The sequence below is a fragment of the Trichoplusia ni genome, chromosome 4, assembly GCF_003590095.1.
Source record: "Trichoplusia ni isolate ovarian cell line Hi5 chromosome 4, tn1, whole genome shotgun sequence".
NCBI lineage: Eukaryota > Metazoa > Arthropoda > Insecta > Lepidoptera > Noctuidae > Trichoplusia > Trichoplusia ni.
The window spans coordinates 4,144,650-4,157,959 of record NC_039481.1 but is presented as its reverse complement, the minus strand read 5'-3'; positions in this window follow the sequence as shown (position 1 = coordinate 4,157,959).

The following is a 13,310-nucleotide window of genomic DNA, read 5'->3' as shown; positions in this document are numbered from 1 at the left end:
AATTGTCTTTCTTATACTTTTCTACATCTTAAGCAATTAAATATATAGACTGAAGATAATAATAAAATATCAATCATTTCACCACGCATTTCAGACTCATGTAATAACTATCGCATTAAGACGTAAAATTGTCTAAAGTATTTTGCAACTATCAGACAAAACACTTTACTACAACTTACCTAACAACATGACGCCACTTACGTAGAGTTCCTGAAGCGAACACCTCAACATTGAAACATCCTACTTTACAAGAACATCGGTATTTGTTTAATTCCGATGTTGACTGTAGAGTACCTAGTACACATTCATTATGCCAATCAGTGTTTTGCCATCGAGCCCTTTGACAGCGCTGCTTAAGTAATCCATGCAAATTGTAGCGATATATAGCACCTATGAATAGGGTATTCAATTTCCACAATATCCTATACAATTTAGCCTTTGATGTTAGATATATATTTGCAAATGAATACGTCATGAGTTCAGATTATATTCCTGTTACACAATATACCCACGTATTTATGCGTAATTGGAATGTTGGGCTTACTTGTCTATAATATTACGTGTACTTGCTCCTATCATTATATAGTGCTTTGATTAAGGAAAATGCAGTACACAAATTAATGAAAAACAATTGCTAATCGTAGTCAGTGTATAAAGATGTATGATTAATGTAGAGGAAGCATTAGAATCAATTCTTTCTTTGAATCGTTTATCTTTATTTAAGACGATGAAATGCCTAACTGATATACACGGGCCAGGACAGCGTTTTAGCGCATTGTGTTGATCGCTAAAATGAATTGAACTGATAATGAATCACGTTACTTACATATATACTAAGAGAATCATTCCTATGTTGTGTTATTTCCTTTTACCTATTATTTAACTTGCAAAAGCTAACACGACCGCAATGTCATTTTTTCGTATTGTAAATATTATTTAAAACCACGAAATCGCTGGGTTTTGTTATCATATTACAAACACTGGAAATACTTAAATGTTTTCCAATATTTTTATTTCGAATACCTATAGTGAAATGTTTAATTTATGCAATGCATGTGCCTAAATGTGCGTCCAGTTAAATAAAAAAACTGGTTGAAATTTTAATATATTAACTATGTGTAAACATTCATACAAACTGTGGCATTGTTTGATAAAACAAATTGTATTGTAATCGCTATTGATAGTTCAAAAATTAAGATAAGTACATAATTTGCTATCGATCATGATAGTGTTATATATACATAATGAAAGTAAATATATTACAGACAATATACACATGTTATTTGGTAAATTTCAACGGTACACAAGGATCCTCCTTTAACTTTTAATTACATAGTGGAGGAAAACTCCTTGACGATACCTGAATTACAAAATGAAATCGCTAGATCGCAAGTCGCCAAGCGTGGTGATCAACGCTAGTTATTTTTGTAGTCGGGAAGAAGCTGTTATCCAATACCGGCATTTTTAAAGGTACTACTTGTTCTTTGACTTCAATAGTAAAACCGAAAACGATTTTATGTTGTCTACTATTATCTCCTTGTTTACTTGTATGTATGTCATAGTTTATTTTTCATCGCAATCGTTCTTTTTGTAGGTACTTAAAAACACGTCTTAGTGAAGAAAATAAGCTGATTCTAAAACTTTTTTGTAGATAAACTTTTTCGGTATTAGGGACTAAGTAAAAAGTTTTTTTCTTTTATTTTTATTACATTATTTACATACTGAAAGAAAAAACAATACAAATCAAGCATTAAAAAATATAGCAGAAATATTTTTTTCATATTCACCGAACTCGACTTTACATGAAACATAACAAGACACACTCACAGCGAGCTTGCGGAGTGCATTACAGCACTAGTGTCAGTGAAGTATTACAGAGAGCAGCGTATTAGTGCTGAGAAATGTGTCCCGGTGCTGTCTGGCCCACGAGACGCATTGCGGAGCCGTTAACACAAGCCAATGTGCACGCATTATACGCTGCATTGGTTACTAGTCGCCATGTTGTGGTACTGACGCATTTCTCTATAAGAATTATAGAGAAATGCGTCAGTACAGTACAGTCAGTACAAAAGAAGAATTCTTTAGATAGTTCTGAGAAATTTATGGTTAGTCAAAATCCATGGTGAGATCAATAAAAGTAATTGGTTTCATGAGTTTGAGGAAAATATTTTAGATAATTTACGTATTTTTCACACTGAGGCCAATGTTCGTCTTTCTTGTTCTATACTTCTGCTTAATTCTTATTTTTCCAGCAGTAAAAGGGAAAAAATAGCGCAATAAACAACAATTATGATAAATTGTATAGCATGAAATTATTTATGAATCATGAACGTAAATTTTATTCAAGTCAAAATCAACATGGTTGCGTGTGATAACCCTCAAACTTTATCATTACATAGGTTTCCTACTAAACTTACGCTTAATTTAAACTTTCTTGGAAATGAACCTTCAAAGTTGTTGATTTTTACTTCTACTGGAGTTTATACCATGAGAAAATGTTGCGACGCGAGTATTTTAAATTGTGTTTTGTAGACGGAATAAAACTAAATTAATGATAATGATCAATGAAATAGTTTTATGTACGTTTTTGTAAGTTTTTTTTTTATATAGCTTGTTTAAGATCTCACAGCTGGACTAAAAATATTTATATAGATATTTTTTAGATTTGGGCAAAGGCCACTAACTTTCTTTTCGGAACCTCTCTATCTATTGAAATTTCTGCCCCGCAAATATAACTAGACCAACACACCACCTCCACCGCGGACGACCTAGGCGACGATTTCCTTCCCCTGGGCTCCAGGGGTTGACGATTATGGCCCATTATATTGCCATAGCATACGACTATAAAGCCTTAACATTAAAAATGCAATTAGGAGACAAGAACCATGCTAGAAGCGAGATAGCGCAATAGACGATGTAAAGCGGCATCTCTCTCACAACTGCTCAATTTAAGACCCCTTCGGGCATCTCAAGTTATTCTTCTGACCTAGTACGAGACTAAAATTGTATATTTCTTCTTCCTATAAAAGAATAAGAATGCACGTACTGTACAACAAATAGAAAATACGATTTCCAGATAAAATGCAAAGAAAATTGAATGCCAATCCCGGACTTATTTTGACATTTATTCAACGGTTGAGTGCATTTCTGCGGGTATTGTGTGAGCGTGCATCATACTATAACTATTTTACTTGTTTATTTAAAAGGCACATTTCTATAAATTATGTCTTACACTACTTTATTGAATACAAAATCTGGTAGTTATTTTATTCTTTTACGCGTTTTTAGACCGTAAGGTGCTAAGCCAGGCGTCTATAATTCAATATTTTAGTCTCGATAGTAGCTTTTTACTACGATTATTTTTGTGGCTTGAATCGCAAACTAAAGTTTTCGGCTATGAAAATCAACATATCAACTTTGAATATTATCAGTATTTTTGTGATAATTTATATTCAACACTCAATTATGTAAATAAAGCAAACTATGTTCAGTGAAGAGAGACCAATGTAAGCAAACTACAGCCCTCTTTCACTCAACTCAGTCTGTTAGGGGCTCTAGCGAAACACTCGAGATACCAAGAAAATACTTTGTTTGCATTTGTTTTGCTGCGTGAATGAATATTCAGATAATACTGACCATTTTACTATTCAAACTATTTTGTTTTCATAGTAAACTTGTAACTATTGTTAAAGGGAATATTTTTAAGTAACTTCATGTAGACATAGCTATATTTTTGTTGTATTTGAAAACTATGAAAGATGCCCATCTATTTGATTGCTCTTAAAGCCAGATATAGAGTCACTGCGTCAAATAAACTTACTACCACGTGGGTTTGATCCCCACTTAGGACAAACACCTATTCTTGAGACTGGGAATTTTTGGGAAAGCCACCGCAAGACAAGGTAAGGTTTAAATTACTTAGAATTTAGGCATCGTTTTAAAAAGAAAACTAAAACAAATGTTTCAAAATATGACTAGACAAAACGTACCCAGCTAGAAGCCTGAGGACAAGTCTGGAACACAACTGTTAGATCAGTTGATTGTTAATGACCTTAAAGAAATCGTATAGCATATAGTAAGTGACTTTCAAATATTAATCAAAGTTACAAAATCCATATAACTCCGAACACTGAAGCGAAGACTAATAGAAACTTAATACTTAACACATACTCGTTGCTAAGCCGTCTCGAGTCTTTGACGCGCCGCTGTCAAGTAAAAGTCATATTACGTGCGATATTAATTGTGTCGAGAGCTCATATCAGTCGCCATTGTACGGCTAATGACAAAAAGATGAGACCCGAAACATGAGACATTAAGTATTTGAGTGTTAACAAAATGTGTGGATTAAGCTCATTAGAGTATTGAGCTTAAGGTAAGCACGTAAGCCTAACGAAAACCAAACAATTCGAAGATGGAATAATGTGTCCGTTTTTTTTTTTTGGAAGAGGAAACAAAAAATAGTTTTGTGACTATGATTGTCATATAATCAATCTTTTTTATTTTTTTGTAGTAGTATTATGACAGCTTTGTCAATTTCGGAATTTTGAATTATTCGTTAGTTGCAAATGGATCAAGGCTGGTAAAAATGAAACAACTAAAACACATCCATCTCGAGTAAATAAACACAGTTGCAGTTGTTAAAATTCTTTATAGAAATCCAAAGTATTTTGTTGGACAATACATCAATTTGCGACCTCGTTCAATATTGTGCCGAAAATACAAGTGATAAAAACACGTAAGAGTAACATCACATTACGGTCATATTTTTAAGATTCCTAGCTGGAGGCGACGAACAACATGTCGCCATGGCAACGCTTCCGCAGGGGAAATTGCCTCTCCTCCGCATTTCATAAATCAAGTCTCAGGTAAAATTTAATATCATTGCACGAATCAGGTTCATCTTGGTAGATGACGTTTTGTTTTTTAAAAATGGCAACTCTCCAATTTTCCGGGCAGCATTGTTCGTCTGTGTTCCGGAACGTTGTATCAATTTTGTGATATAAAGCTATTTCATTTTATTTCGTATTTGCCCGATCCCGTTTATTTCCTCATTCGGCTTCGGCGGAGGCTACAATACTATCAATCTATATAATTGGGTAATTTTTCTTTCACTATTGCTTTGACTTCTTTTACTTTGCCCTTAAAAGCTCGAATAATATGAGTGTTTTGGATCAACTACTCGGAAAATAAGTCGCTTTATTTTCTTGGTTAAATATGCTTTTCGGTTATCTTAGCTAAGTAGCTAAGATAATCGAAAAGTTTAAAGTCGGTTACATTGTATAAATACATCATCAAAAATACTTATACATAAAACTTTAAAACCACTATTTAAGGCCACTGCTCTGCAAGAAGTATTTACGTCACTGCTATTTGCATGTTTGTAGACAGCTCGAAACTTTGAACGTTCATAACCGAAGCTTGAAACAAAAGAAGTAACTGTTTCCGTGTAGGGCTCGAGAGCTGAGTGCGACTCGGAACGTCGAGAACTATTCCAGTTCGGAGACAGTCTGAGTTGAACAACTCAGGCAACGTTTCTCGCACGATAGTACTTCAGCTGATGTCGACTTATCTGCAGCGCGCCTCTAACTACACACAGAAGAGTCGTTCAAACAACCCCGGACGCTACCTACAAGTTTCAAGTGCTTGGAGTATGAACCAAGTAATGAATTAAATTAAACTAAATTATGACTGAGGTTAGATGGAACTTAGAATCAAGACTGCTCTGCGCGGAAAAGCGGCACAAGTCTTCGAATAACATGTAAGGTGTGAAATATATTTGATGAAAATTCTGAAAAGTTTAGTTCACACAGACCTAAGCGTAAAACGAATATAACACGACAGCATTAAGTAATAATAAAAAAAAATAGCAACCCTATCAATTTTGTGAAGATCTCAGTTTGTAAACTTATATTCCGTATTCTTCGTAACATAAATAACTAGCCAAATCATAGCGCTGTGTACAGCGTAGATGCCGACGCCGACAGCAAAGCGTCAAGAGTTTCCATCACATTTACGCTCACTCACTTACTCACCGTGCTCTCCACAGCCCACAACACGAAGAAGAAATACATTTGTTTTCATGATTCATTTTTCATAGTTATAAAATAAAGGGTAAAAATTAAATGGAATCATTAATTCTGTAAGTAAATATACTGTCAGTTTTAAATTACGTTATTAATATAAATTAATTATTTATACGGGATTATGAAGCACAAAGGTTCTATGAAAGGGATTTATACCTTTTGTGACGTAAATACGAGTACACGTGTCTAATTTCGGGGAAGTGCTTGTTAAAATTGATCTCCATTCATTTGATTTGTGCAAAAATCTAATTTATGTTTAATTAAAACGAATTAGCAATGATAAAACCTTAATGCGATTCAGTTCAACGTTTTTAAGTATCAACTTGGCATTACAAGGCATCTCAAACAAAATGTTATATTTCTGTTAACCGAATTCCGTTAAGCAACCTTCATCGTATTTGTATGCAAAATGCCTTCGTAAATGTAGTCCTAAATAGCATTAATATGGCATTAGGCTTACACCGAAAATGGTAATAGCAAAAAAAATAAACCGGCCACCGGCGGCCATTTCCGCTATAATAGATTCTGGGTCGGAACTACGAAGGAGTTTTAAATTTACATGTCTCGGATATTGCGCGGCCAACGAGAAGTAAATGTTGAGGATCACCTTGGAAACTTCTTAGAAGTAGGTTTGATGGCTTAGTTTTAGATGACAGTATTTGTCTACGTAGTTATCATCCTAGTATTTTCCGAACTATGTTGGCGGCCAATCTAAACGGACGCAGCTAAGTACCAGAGTTTTGCCTGCCAACCTCCTCAACCCAGCTACCTGGGCAAAATGTTACCCCTTTCTGTTCTGTCAGACTCTCTAGCTTCTGACTATTAGTACAACTAACAAAGATATGATTATGGAAATAATTGAAAAATGTTGGTACTAGTGATTATCATTAGTATGGTACAAAAAAAATGGAAAGTAATACGATCATTTTGCTACAAAAGACTAAAATGAGATTTTTATGTGAAATATATTGAGATGACGATTTCATTTCGATTATTCTCTCAACATCATCAAAAAATGCTCGACTACATCACTCTAAAATCCAAAACTCAGCAATCACTCTTAATAAAACACAACTTATCCAAACAGCCTCAAATATAACTGCTAACACAATCATAAAAGAAAACTTACTCAGTAGGTATAGTCATGATTAATATCCATCCATTACGCATTAAACCACAAAATCTTAAAATGAAGCGACTCATAAAACAAGAGAAACGCGAGGCCCGCCATTTCCCAATGCCTGGCTTTATTTTGTCGATTCGGCAAATGACATTGATAAATGGACCACTCTATCAATCAAAGTAAATTGTACTCTAAGCTTTTAACAGGTAGGATCAATTAAGGGCAGCGCTGAGATTAAAGTTATATTCAGTAAATTATTGACTATAGATATTAACAGTTTGATGTATTTTATACATACTTGAATACTTAAGTACATGCTACAAGTGCTTTTGAATTTTGAGTATGTGTGTAATTAGTTAAACTTGGTAGAATACTTACAAAGTAGGTTGGATAAAAATATTTTCGATACTAAAATCCAGACGTGTTTATTCATTTTAATATCAATTTTAGGATTAAGTACCGAAAATGGTAAAATGGAACCTATTATATTATCCCACTATCTGTCCGCCCGTCTGTCACCAGGCTGTATCTTATGAACCGCGATAGAGTGACAGTTCCGGTAAAACAACAAACATTAAAATTAAGATCCTGGTTACCTTAGTTTGGTGCCCACAAATTCATTAATACCCATTCGATTGGTTTGTCATCAGCCAATCGGTACGGAACCCTCAGTTCCACGAGTCCGACTCGCACTTGACCGATTCTCATCATATTGTACTTGTATCATCACATTGGTAATTGATTTTGATTTATCGAAAGGAAAACTCAGATGCATTTATACAGGCTAACTCGATTGGATCCGACCCCTGGCAGTTTATTAATTGAGCTGTTTCGTGAAAATATCGCCCACTAGTTGTGTTAAATCACTTTCCCTCAATTAAGTTTTAAACGGCTTACTGTGAAAATAATTGCCTCATTAAACATGTACCTTCCTATTAGGGATATATTTTATCTAGTTTGCGTTACGATACATTTAATCTATATGTGTTTTGTTAATAATGGGCTTTCGAATTGAAGGCATGATTAATATTCACAGAACAACCTGACCGATGGTATAAGCTTGCTTTCTGAGCACGTTAACGGTCACTCTATCAACTGTCAAAGAGCTAACCGCATATTGACCTACTTTTTTAGTACCTATAAAATCAAAAAACTTTACACCACAATTAATTACAAACCGTTCGGGAACTATGATATCACAGACAGACAGGCAAAACATGTAAAATTTGTAAAACCATTTTTTTCAAGAAGACTGTAAACTTTCAGAATCTGAGTCCTATCGAGATCATAAATATCTACGATAATTAATATCGACGTACCTAACATATACGATATCAATAATATATACCTTCTTAACGACGCTTAATACAATCCAAAATATATTAAACCAAACCAAACAATGATTTCATTAACGCAAAATAATCTTCGTAAGTACAGCGACACCAAGTAAGTACCGCAACAATCATAAGGATACCATTAGGAACCTGAAACAGTACCTAATAAGTAGGTACATCTAACGAACCTTAATTACAAAGGGTGCAGACTGAGTATTCGAGGACGGTTGCCATCTTAACCTTAAAATTGGAAATCCGATTCGACGTTTCAGCTAATTTAATATTACAAGGTTTTCAGGACAGCCCTGACGTAATAAAATTTACGTCGATCGAAAGCGAAACTTCTTAATTAGCGTCGGCCTATAACGAAGCCCTCGCCGTGACACCCTGCCGATCCAACCACTAGACATTTTCAATTCGTAACTAATTCGCAAAGCGATAAACTCGTCCTTAGATACTAACTTGGTGAAAACTAAGCAATATTCAGTACGTATCTCACGCCGGAGTTTTGAGCAAATAATATTGGAATTTAAGCTAAAGGGAGCTGAGGGGAATTTAAATTAGAAACTACATTCCGTTATAAAAGTAGGAATATTCTCTTGCAGAGATTCGGGTTCTTGTTCATTTTGATATTCCGCAGTAATACATCAAATCTGAGACTGGAAATGTAACAACTATTCACAAAAATGAAAAGTTATATTCCCACATCTGCGCTAACCCATTCGACGATTTCAGCATTTTGCGAGTCTGCTTTCCGGTGGCGAAGCGGCGCGGCGCGCGGCGGGCGCACCGGACTAATCGAATGACCGACACGTTCCGTGCCCACTCAAGCAAATTACAGCTGTAACATCTAGAATAGGTGTCCGACACAGATTGCCTCTTCACTACTGCTGACCTACAGCTTTCAGAATCCTTTATAGAATTGCTAGTCATTTTCCTAATATTACCTACTTATTTTGCTTTTATATTCAAAGCCCCCTTGAACACAACTTGAGACCCGAAGAGAATGTTATCAAAGCAAAACAAACTTCCACTTTGGTAACATTCTTGGTTTGGAACAAAAGAAATGCTTTCTTTTTCTGTTTTGTTTATCAACAACTTCTATTTTCTTTGCCTCTTACCAAAAATTTACGAATAACATTTCCTAATCTTGAGATGTAAAGGAACGTTTTATTTTTGAGAACTGTTTCAGCTTCCACACTTTCATTCTAGTAGATGCAATTACTTTTATAAGTTTCTAGACAAATCATTTAAATTCCTTTACACTTGTTACGACAGAATTAACATAGAGTTCTCAATAAAAGCAAGCGATCAAGCGAGATCTACGGTGTAACGCATTTTTGATTGGATCTCCTTCTGGAGTGCGCGTACGATTGTTTCCTCTAATTGCATCCATTAGGAAGAACACAATAGCTACAAGATATAAGGAGGGTCGCTCGCCCGAAGCATTTGCAAACTCATGTACGGCTAAAAGTCAACCTTCGTGAATTTTACATTTCAGACTGTAAATGATTTATTATAGCCGCAAGCGCTTTTCGTATTTGGAGAGTCGGTTCGGTAAAAAGTTCAATATTAAAAAACTTCGTGGCCTGTCGATGTCATTATTTCTGCAAGCTGCCCCTGAGTTTACGTAATACGTTTTTAGAATTTTTCCTCATAAGTTTACTTATTCTTCTTTTTCCAATTGTAATTTTGGGGGTTTGTTCAGTTAAAAGTTCTGAGAATGTGACTGTTCCGACGCCGGCGGCCATGTTATATAACTTAGTACAAAATGTATGTTTTTCCAAACTTATTTTAACGACGCGCCAAAGGCACACCAGTACATGTATTGTGTGTAGTCAGTACTGTGTATTAAAGTTACGATATTTAAGGAGGAAATCGAGCGATCACAATTTTTATGGGTCCCTACCTCATAAAGTAAAAAAGCGTGACCTTTACAATTATTTTCGCAGTCGAAGCGAAAAAGCCCACCTGTTCACAACAGGAGCCAGGGCCTACCCCGAAGGCATTATATAACATTACTGAGAGCCTTTGCAATTATAATTGCCTGTTTTTGGGGTATTTGCTTTCAAATATTCGGACCTTGGACCTGTTTCATTTTGCGGTATAATTTATTCATTTACGGTTTAATTAGGTACGGACATTGTTGGGACGAGTATTGGCCTAAGTTAAGGAATAAACATGTTTCGTCTCCATGTTCTTTATTGTTTATTATCGTCGGCTTTTTCTTCTACATGACAGCAACAGCCCGTGATTTATATTTTGGTATTGAATAAGTATATTTATGTGCATTGTAATTGTAAAACTGTAGACTATCGAAAAGAGTTCATTATGTAACGAATCTTTACATTTATAGTAAACTTGATTCCTAAAATATCAAGTTACTATTCATTTTATATTTCATTTCCTATTGCGACTGTCTTTTTGATTGACCAAAAATAACGACTTTCAGATATTTATTAACAATATCAAGCAGGTAAGTACCAAGTTTCAGTTTGATTTTTGACATTGTGCACTTTTGATATGCTGCGCATTGGACTATGTGCGCTTTTGTCAATTTGCGATCGTTTTTCATTTTGCGCTTTTGACCTTATGCTCGAAAACGCATCCAGCATATCACGAAACATGCTATCTCATTAGCTTACCTAATCAACATTGATAATTACTCATTACATATTTCAGGACCGGCCTATGTTCACCTAGTATTCTAGATGTATATTCGTCGTCGCTCTAATATTCCGTCGGCACATTGTTTCGGGCGTACATTATTAATGTGTGACGCGTGACGTCAAGCCCCGCGATCACTATCCGCGCAGCTATCTCGTTATCTCGGGATCCCATCACACGGACTTACGTGACACTGTACTATATTAATAATATTGGACCCAAGTTAATCACTTATTATGAGACTAATGGATTTGGTATCAAGTACTTCACTATATATCTTAATAAGGTCAAGGTATAAGATAAGCAATCTACAACGTTCATTTTGTCACCTAATTGTTGATTTTAGGGAAAAACTAGGAATGTGCATAAAATTGTTCGCATATGCAACCTATGTACTCAAGTCATGCCACCAACCATATTTTGCGTACAATTTTTTTTATATTATTTATCACCTTCTTTTAGAGCATCGCCTAAGTTTGATTACATTTGGTCAAATACGAGACATATGTCAGATTTTAGTCAATCTCCAATGAGTTACTTAACCGCAGTTTTCCTATATATTTTCTATCCGTTCTATGTTGGTCAAACTGAAGAGAGTTCTAAGCCTTAATTTCCACAATCAAATCTTGCTTCTTTCAAGCGAGAAGCAAGAAATTGTTTTTCTTTATAATAATAATAATAAAAACTTACTTCAGGGATTTAAGACAGATAATTTTCAGACAGCAAAAACCAATAAGTAGCCTTCACCGTTGAAATAAACGGTCGTGCACAAAATAAACCAAATAGTTCCTAGGGTCACAGTTGCAGTTATAAAAGACTTTAATCTAATCCTATTTCCGATACTCTATTTCGTTAGTCGCGCTCTCGAGGCCGGGACTCGCGAACTAAAGTGCTTTCACGCGAGCTAAGCTATTAATTTTGCTTTAAACTAACGTCCAGAGTTACTGTTGATTGTGAATTTGATTTATGTATGTTCCTATTAATCATTGGCAGAGGAGTTTTCAGATTTTTGATGGTTTTTATTGGCTCTGCTTTCATTTAAAGTTCTTAAACTTGTCAAAATAATAAGTGGGTTTTATTTATGTTTTAAAAACAACAACAAACATTTTCTATTAAAGACTAAAAGAAAATTAAGTAAGCGGCATCCTAATTATAATGCTTGTACTTAATGCAATATTTATTAATTTTAAAAAAAATCCTGAAAGAAAGTTGATATGTATGTAAAATTACATTTCAAAAGCTTGTGTCAATTTATAAATTTTATATTTCCTATTTATGCAAAAATTTCTGAATCTCATCGTTCTAAAAGTACACTTAAGGTTTCTCAAGATATGTGGAGAGAGAGAACCCGTACGAAAACACGAGTTAATATAAAATTTTATTCGGTCTGCACCGTCTAGTACTGTCGTCGAGTGGAAAGCTTAGTTGGCTCAAAAACAAATTGAAATTCACAGAAATTCCCTTTTGAAATACTCGAATATAATCAAGTTGCATCGTATGCAACTCTCTGTTAGCTTATATGGCTTATAACGTTCGTTTGTATCTTAACCCTCTCATTATTTTTCTTCGTAATGTTTTGACAAAGTAAGATGCTTATTGCGTTAATAAGTAAGGAGTTTCTAGGTAGATGAATACGATTTATTGATGTGAATCAGTTTTAATACAAGTCACTTATGTATTAAGTGAAAATGTTCGCATGTGGGTTGCTTTTGATTATTTAGGTATAATGTTGAACTATTACTCTTTAATTAATAATTTGAACATTACATAAATAATAGTGTTCATCATTTAAATGGAGTATTAATTAAAAAAATATATCAACTAGCTAAAATAATAATTAGGTAAAAAATTATCAAGTTCGTTAGAAAAGTAATTCAGTTCACCAACAAAATGCGAGCAAATCTTCAAGAGAGAGATAAGTACAACTGCGCAGTAATTTGTTACGCACGATTCGGTGATTTCTCCATATCACTTCGGCGTTATTCATTGATGACGTGGCTGCCAGTGTGACGTCACACTCGGGAAGCACGCCTCAGCGAAAAAACATCGATATATAAAATTGCGTGCGAACATTTCTTCTTAGGAGCGACGACGTAAACTTTC